General features: G+C 45.6%; 1 pseudogene; it reads left to right on the plus strand.

Moving 5' to 3' along the window:
- The first annotated feature begins 5,959 nt into the window (after positions 1–5,959).
- On the plus strand, positions 5,960–7,789 carry LOC138363517 (DNA-directed RNA polymerase II subunit RPB2-like; annotated as a pseudogene).

The raw sequence follows: 7,789 nt of genomic DNA on the forward strand, positions 1-7,789 counted from the left end.
CGGAGTGTAAGGAGCGTATTTGTAGTTTGCGGAATGAGTGGGCCGAGGGTGTTCGTGTGCGTGCTCGTGTGAGTGAACGTGTTGACGGGGAACGGCTCTCTCCTTATCTTTTAGGGAAGGTGAAGGCTGCGCGGGACGGTGTTCTTTTTACGGCTCTGCAAAGGCCGGATGGGTCTGTTATTTCGGACACCGGTGGTGTGTTGCATTATGTGCGGCAAGAGTTGGTTGCGCTCTATGGGGAGGTGGTAGGGGACGACGCGATTGCGGAAGGTTTTTTGGGTGGTTGTGCTCCGGGGTTGTCTGCTGCTGATTGTGTTGGTTTGGAGGAAGATGTTTCGTTGGGGGAGCTTTTCGGTGTGGTGAGGTCATTTCGTTCCGGGAAGGTGCCGGGCTCGGATGGTCTTCCTGTCGAGTTTTATGTTGCCTTTTGGGATGTGTTGGGTGATGTTCTTTTGGAGGTGGTCCGGACTTGCCTCCGGGGGTGCGTTCTGCCTGTCTCTCAGTGCGTTGGGATTGTGCGGCTGCTCCCGAAGCCGGGCGATTTGCGGTTCTTCTCGAACTGGAGACCCATTACTTTGTTGAATGTGGACTATAAGATCCTGTCCAAGATTTTAGCTGGTCGGTGTCGCCGTGTGGTTGCGTCTGTGGTTTCCGTGGAACAGTTTTGTGGTGTTCCAGGTCGCTCGTTACTGCAGTGCAATGCGTTATTTCGGGATGTGCTTCTGTACGTGTCGGGCTCTCGCTTGTCTGCTGCGATGCTTTGCCTGGATTGGTCTAAGGCTTTTGACCGTGTTTCGTTAGCTTTTGTCTTTCGTGTGTTAGAGAGGCTTGGTTTTCCGCCTTTGTTTGTTCGTTGGGTGCGTATGTTGTACGCTCAGTGTTGCAGTCGGGTTTGCATCAATGGGTTCTTGAGTGCTCCTTTCCCTGTCCGCCGTTCGGTGAGGCAGGGTTGTCCGCTTTCCATGCTCCTTTATGTGCTCTTTCAGGAGCCTTTTTTTCGGGCGGTCAAGGCTTGTGCGTTGATCCGTCCCCCCCGGCTGCCTTCTGATCTTCGGTTACCCATCTGCGGTTATGCGGATGATACCATCCTGTTCGTGGCCTCTGCTGGTTCTGTTCGGGCTGTCCAGGTCGTGGTTGAGAGGTTTGAGTTGGCCACTGGGGCCCAGGTCAATCGTGCCAAATCTGGTCTTATGGGTATCGGTGAGTGGTCCTCTCGCCTTGTGTGGGAGGGGTCTTGGTTTCCGGTGGTCTCCTCTCTGCGAGTTCTGGGGATCACCTGGTTCGCTTCTTACGAGAGATCTTTGGAATTTAATTGGGGTGCGGTTTCTCGTAGTGTTGGTGTTGCGGTTGGGTTGTTGGCTGCGCGCCCGTTAACAATTTATCAGCGGGCGTTGCTTGTTACTTGTAAAGTTCTGTCACGTGTCTGGTTCGTGGCTCGGTGTTTCCCCCTAGCTCGCCGGCTGGCTCTGGGGTTGGAACGTCAGGTTTATAGGTACGTGTGGTGTGGTCGTTACCACCCGGTTCGTCGCTCGACGTTGGTGTTAGCGGTGCGGGAAGGTGGGGTTGGTATTCCTGATGTGTTTACCAGGGCTCGGGCGCTGTTCTGGGTCTCGTTGCGTCAGGGTTTAGCGTTGGGTGGGGGGCTCAATGCTTTGTGTGTTTTTTATTGTTCGGTCCGGTTTAGTTTTTTGGTGGATTGCGGTGTTTGTCGGGAGGTGGCCTTTTGTACCCCTCCTGTTTACTCCTGGGCGGTAGACATTCTTCGGGCTGTCTGTCGTTGTCCGGGTTATATGTCTCTCTCAGTGAAGGCGATTTATGGGGTTCTATTTTGTCGTGTTCAGCCGCGGGTGGAGTCTTTATTCCCGTGTTGGGATTGGGGGGAGGTGTGGGCGGCGTTAGGGGCGCGGTTTTTGGCGCCGCAGCAGCGGGAGTTGTTGTTTCGCATGTTGCATTTGTCGTTGGCGACAAATGACCGGTTGTACATGCTGGGTTTGCGTGCCTCTGACGCATGTGTCCACTGTGGTTTGCCTGAAACTCAGTTACATGTTTTCTATTTTTGTGAGAGGCTGAGTGGTTTGCTTGCTTGGTTTCGTGCTGTGTTGGCCGTGGTTTGTGGGCCGGGTTGTCGGGGTGGTTTTTTGCCGTTTTTGTTTTTGTCTTTTCCGCGGGGCTCTCGACGGGTGCGTAATACGCTCTGTCTTCTTGTCGCTGACTATGTGTATTGTGTGTGGGTTGGCCGGAGGGAGGGTTATGGGGTTGATAGGGTTTTGGGGTTTTTGAGAGGGCGCTTACGGTTCACCTGGTGGTGGCTGCAGCGTGCTTTTCCGGATGATTTTTGTGGTTGGTTTACTGGTGCGTATGTTCGTGGGGCTGCTTTTGAGTGATTGGTCGTGGGTTGGGCTCGTGGATGTTGGCTGTGGGTTGGTTGGGTGGGTCTTGTTCCGGTTTATTTTCGGTCCCCGGTCCTCCGATGGGCCTCCTCGGCGGGGGTTGGGCGGGGTGTGTGTGTGTGTGTGTGGTTGTTTTGTTCTGTTGTGGTTGCTCCTGTGGGTGTGTGTTTCGTTGGGTGTGCTTGTGTGTGGGTGTGGTTTTTATGTTTTCCCTGGCTCCTGCGTGGGCCTTTTTGTTTGCCTTGTATGGGTTTTATGTTTTGTGAATTTTTGTTCTTTATGGTATGTATGCTTATGTGCTCCTCTGTGTTTGGAGCGTGCCTCTTCTGTCTTTTGTGATTTCTGTGTGGGGGGGTTGGGGTGCCCGGGTTATGTTTTGTCCTCCCCCCCCCCCCTTTTCATGTACTACTGTTCCTGTGTTATGAGTGTTTTTTTGCCATTACTGATTGTTATTTCTCTTTTTATGTGCCATGTACTTTGCCTTGTGCTATTTATGTATTATTTATCTGTTCTTTCTTGATTTGTGTTTTGTGTTCTGCCTTTGTATTGTGTCTTTTTAATTATGCTTGAGGAAACCGAGTAAGAAAAAAGAAATGTACTCAGTTATTTCTGTTTGACCTTCAATGTATATATTTCCATGTTTTTTGTTTAATGTAGTTTTGTCATTTTGCCTCTTAGGGGTTTCGGAGGCCTGTTGTTCTATACTCTTATGCACCTGTGTTTGGGTTGTTGGGCTGGGCTTGTATGTGCGTTCTCCTTTTGTATTTCTGTACTTAAGGTTGTGTGGATGTGCCTATGTTTTATGTTATTTCTATTGTGTGCTATTAATGACATGTTCTGTTTTTTGTGGTACATACTGTCCCCGTTTCTGGGTTCTCTTTTTTTTTTTTTTTTGTGCCTTGTGTCATGTGTTTTCTTTCTTGGTTTTTGTTGGGTATGTTTAATGTATCCGTGGTTTACTTCCTTTGTTATATTGTCCTGTGTATGTTCATAACTTGTTTGTTCGGCGGGTGTCTGTTTTGTACATTGTGTATTCTTTTATAAAAATAAAAAAAAAAAAAATTTGCATGTTTTATGTACTGTATTGTGTGGTGAGTCAGTACATGTGATTGCTGACTGATTGCCTAATGATGTCTTTAGCATGTGGGGTATGCTGACGGCATCATTATGTTGCAGGGTTGTGCAGTGTTGTTATCAGTTTATACGATATTATTGCCCTGGGAGCTGTGTTGAGGGTTTAAGGGACCTCTAGGATTATTCAGGGGAATTCACAGTATTTAATGAGAGCAGGCAGTTGATTGGTTAATTGCCTTGCTGAGGTAAGTGTGTGTTCACAGTAGTCCTTTGCAACGGTTGCAAGAATAGGGGGGCAGTAATATTGGAATACTCTTGTTGTTGCACAACCGGGTGTCATTATTGTGTGGGCACAGTAATTAACGAGTTGCAGTAGCCGCAACCGTATGTGGGCAGTGCATTTGTGTTGTTGCATGCCATTGTAGTGTGACCTATGTAACACTGGGGTTACTTTGTTTCTTTAAGTTGTGTTGAGGACTTAAGGATTCAGTGAGTTAATTAAGTAAGGGGTAGTTAACTGGATAAGGGGTGCACACTTATTGTGGAGTGAGTGAGGGCTGTTATGAGAGAACAGCGTTGAGCTTGAGTGAGATACGTCTCGGGAGCAATTAATTGTCCGAGTGACAACTAATTGACCACTCTAGCTAATTATGTAATTAGCCTTCTCATCATGAATTCACATAGTGGGAGAGGATCTGTCAGAGTCTGTCAGTATTTGTGTTAACGGAATTTGCTCGAGACTTATGACCTTTCTGGGGTATAGCAATTAGTGGCTCATGTTAATACGTGGAGTAATTAACGTCTGGAGGGCTCAGATGACTCGGTAAAGCGAGGTCATGGAGCTAGCATAAATCGTTGTATTAATCATATCCTGTCTGAGGACAATGGATTAATGGCACTCAAGTTAATTCGGGGTAATTAACTCCTTTCCCGTGAATTCACAGTGTTTGATGAGACCTGCTTAGGCAGTGCGGAGTGAGACGTATTTATGGATGATTAATTATCAGTCCTGGTGACAGTTAATTAATTGCTCGGAGTTAATTAGCGTAATTAACACTCACTAGTAATTTTTTTACACACACTGTTGAGAAGCTACCAAGTTAGGGTAGGCTTAGTTAACGTAACTCAATGGGGATGTAATTAGTGGTCCGTTTGACCTTAATTAAGAATTACTCACTGAATACTTGCAAGGAGTCAAGTGTGATGTAATATAAGAGTTTGAGTTATTGTTAACAGAGATGACTTGTATTGAGAGAAACAAGTGTTGAGGATTTAACGTAGAGTACCATCATGTTGTTGTCTAGTGTGAGACAATTGGTTGTGATTACCGTAGTAATTTGTTGCTGACTGCTGCGATCAGTCAATTAACGTAATTAATCACTTAAGGAAATTACTTCTGGTTGTCGTCTGGTGACGAGAGTAGAGTCATCTAGGGATTTGTGGAGCTGTGTCCCAGAATCCCGCCTTGCCTGTCTTTGTTACTGTTTTCAGTGCAACTTCTTGTAGGGAGTTGCAAAGAGTGTTCACACTGGGTTGTGATAGGGGGAGTCACTGTTGGACTACCCGCCTAGTTACGTGGGTCTCTCCTGGTGGGCGAGAGGACCCCTATGCTTGTGATTATAGTAGCTGTCAGGGAAACCGAGACACTATTGATTGCATGCTTGTGTCTTCAGTGGATATCCTTCATTTGTTCAGTTAGTTCATCATGTCAGCCCGAAGTGTCAGCAAGATGGAGCCTGCTGTCACTTCTCAAGGGGCTGTTGAATAGCTGTGTTGCAAATGCCACTTGATGGACAATAACGTAACCATTCGCTGTGGTGTAACTTAGTCTGTGATATTTTTCTTTGATTTGCAATATTGCGTCATCAGTGGGCACACCTGTGTTCAGGTTAGTTCAGTATGCAGCCGCACAGCAAGGGTTGCTATTTAGCTGTTTGTTATCGTGCCACTGGATGGACATTAACGTAACGTAAACTCGGTAATGTAGTAGTTAGTCTCTTGTTATTAATGAATTGTTATGTTATAGAAAACGGTCTTTGTTGTCATCCCTTCAACCATATTATTCCACCATATTTCTGCATATTACGATTAAATGTTGATGTGATCTTGATATGACGGCTGTTCTTGGGAATTCGAATTCCAATTCATAGAGCCACATCAAATATAAATATTTGATTGTGAGAACCCGTCGGTTACCCTTTATTAGTTTTAACGTCCTGTTTAACTAGGAGGAGCCAGCGGCCTATTGTGGACAGGTTTTCACCCCTGGTGGTGGAGGCCTGGCGGTTTGCTCCCACTTTTCCTTTTTCTATTGGACTCATGCTTAACTGCCGTGAGCAGCCTTTAAACTTGTAGTCCACCTCCTAAGGGAGGTAGGCGTAGAAAAAATCTCACATACTAGTTTGCTGCTCACTCCTCAGTTCACAACCTACTGCAACCTAAATATGCATACTTCTTTTATGTTATACACAGGTATATGTTATACTCCTGTATAACTTCACGAAGTTAACGAATGCCCTCTTGATCCTTAATTCATTATCAACGGCTCAGAGAAAATGCTGATTGCCCAGGAGAAGATGGCGACAAACACCGTGTACGTGTCCAGTATGAAGGAAAGTAAATATGCTTACAAGTGCGAAACGCGCTCGTGTATTGAGCACTCTGCACGACCTGTACCCACTCTTTGGATCATTATAATAGCTAGGGGTGGAAGTAGTGCTAATAAATCTGCTTTGTTTATTGTGTTTCGTGCTTTGGGCTTTGTAGCAGATCGAGATATTTTTGAACATATCATCTATGATTTTGATGATCCTGAGATGATGGAAATGGTAAAGCCATCTCTGGACGAAGCCTTTGTAATTCAGGAGCAGAATGTTGCATTGAACTTTATTGGTTTACTCGGTATTCGACTTGGTGTAACAAAAGAGAAGCGCATAAATATGCCCGTGAGATTTGCAGAAAGAAATGTTACCTCACGTTGGTGTATCAGATTTTTGTGAGACAAAGAAGGCATACATTCTAGAGTACATGGTTCACTGGCTTTTGCTTGCCGCTTTAGGTCGACGAGAGTTAGATGATCATGATCACTATAGAAACAAGTGGCTAGATTTGGCCGGTCCTCTCATGACCTTACTTTCCCGAGGATTATTCCGGAACTTAATGAAAGAAGTTCGTATGCACGCTCAGAAACTCTTAGATAAAGGTCAAGAGTATGGGTTGGATGTTGCAGTTAAGCCTTAGTTGATTTCTGATGGACTGCGATATTCTCTGGCCACGGGTAACTGGGCAAAACCATCACTGCCAGAAAATGAGGATGAATTAGATGGTCATACAAGACGGTTCAGGAAGAGAGATGCCAGTGTATTTTTGAGGGGCTCGGAAACTGGCATTGTGGACCATGTCATGCTGACTGTGAACGTAGATGGTGATCATTTTATCAAGATACGTGTAAGGTCTGTACGCATTCCCCAGATTGGTGATTAATTTGCCTCCCGTCGTGGACAAAAAGGTATCTGTAGTATTCAGTACAGGGTGGAGGATATGCCTTTTACAGCAGAAGGTATAACTCCTGACACCATTATTAATCCTCATGCCATTCTTTCCCGAATGACAATTGGCCATTTAATTGAAGCTTTACGAGGAAAGCTTGGTGCCAACAAGGGTGAAATTGGTGATGCTACGCCCTTCAGTGATGCCGTGAATGTACAGAAAAATACAATTTGTTACAAGGGTATGACTACCAATTAAGAGGCAATGAGATTATGTATTGTGGTCACACTGGACGGAAGATGAATGCTCAGATTTTCTTGACTCCTACATATTATCATCGTTTGAAGCATATGGTAGATGATAAAATCCCTTCCCGTGCAAGGTGGCCTGTGCAGGTCTTGGTTATGTAGCCTATGGGAGGTCGTGCAAGGGAAGGTAGCTTGCAATTCGGTGAGATGGAACGAGATTGCCAGATTGCTCATGGCACCGCACAGTTTCTCCGTGTGCGTTTGTCTGAAGTCAGTGACCCATATTCTGTTCATGTGTGCAACTTGTGTGATCTTATTGCTACTGTACGCAACAATGCCTTTGAATGTAAGGGATGCCGCAATTAAACTCAGATATCCCAGATGCGTCTTCCCTATGTCCCTATGCATGTCAATTACTTTTCCAAGAATTGATTACGATGAACATTGCTCCCAGGATGATGGTGATGAAGTGAACATGTTTTAATTTTGGAAGTACAGTACAGTAAGGCATGGTACAGTACAGTGGTACTGTACACAAAATTATCCAGTACAGTGGTACTGTACACAAAATTATCCAGTACAGTGGTA

The sequence above is a fragment of the Procambarus clarkii genome, chromosome 11, assembly GCF_040958095.1.
Source record: "Procambarus clarkii isolate CNS0578487 chromosome 11, FALCON_Pclarkii_2.0, whole genome shotgun sequence".
In the NCBI taxonomy this organism is placed as follows: Eukaryota; Metazoa; Arthropoda; class Malacostraca; order Decapoda; family Cambaridae; genus Procambarus; species Procambarus clarkii.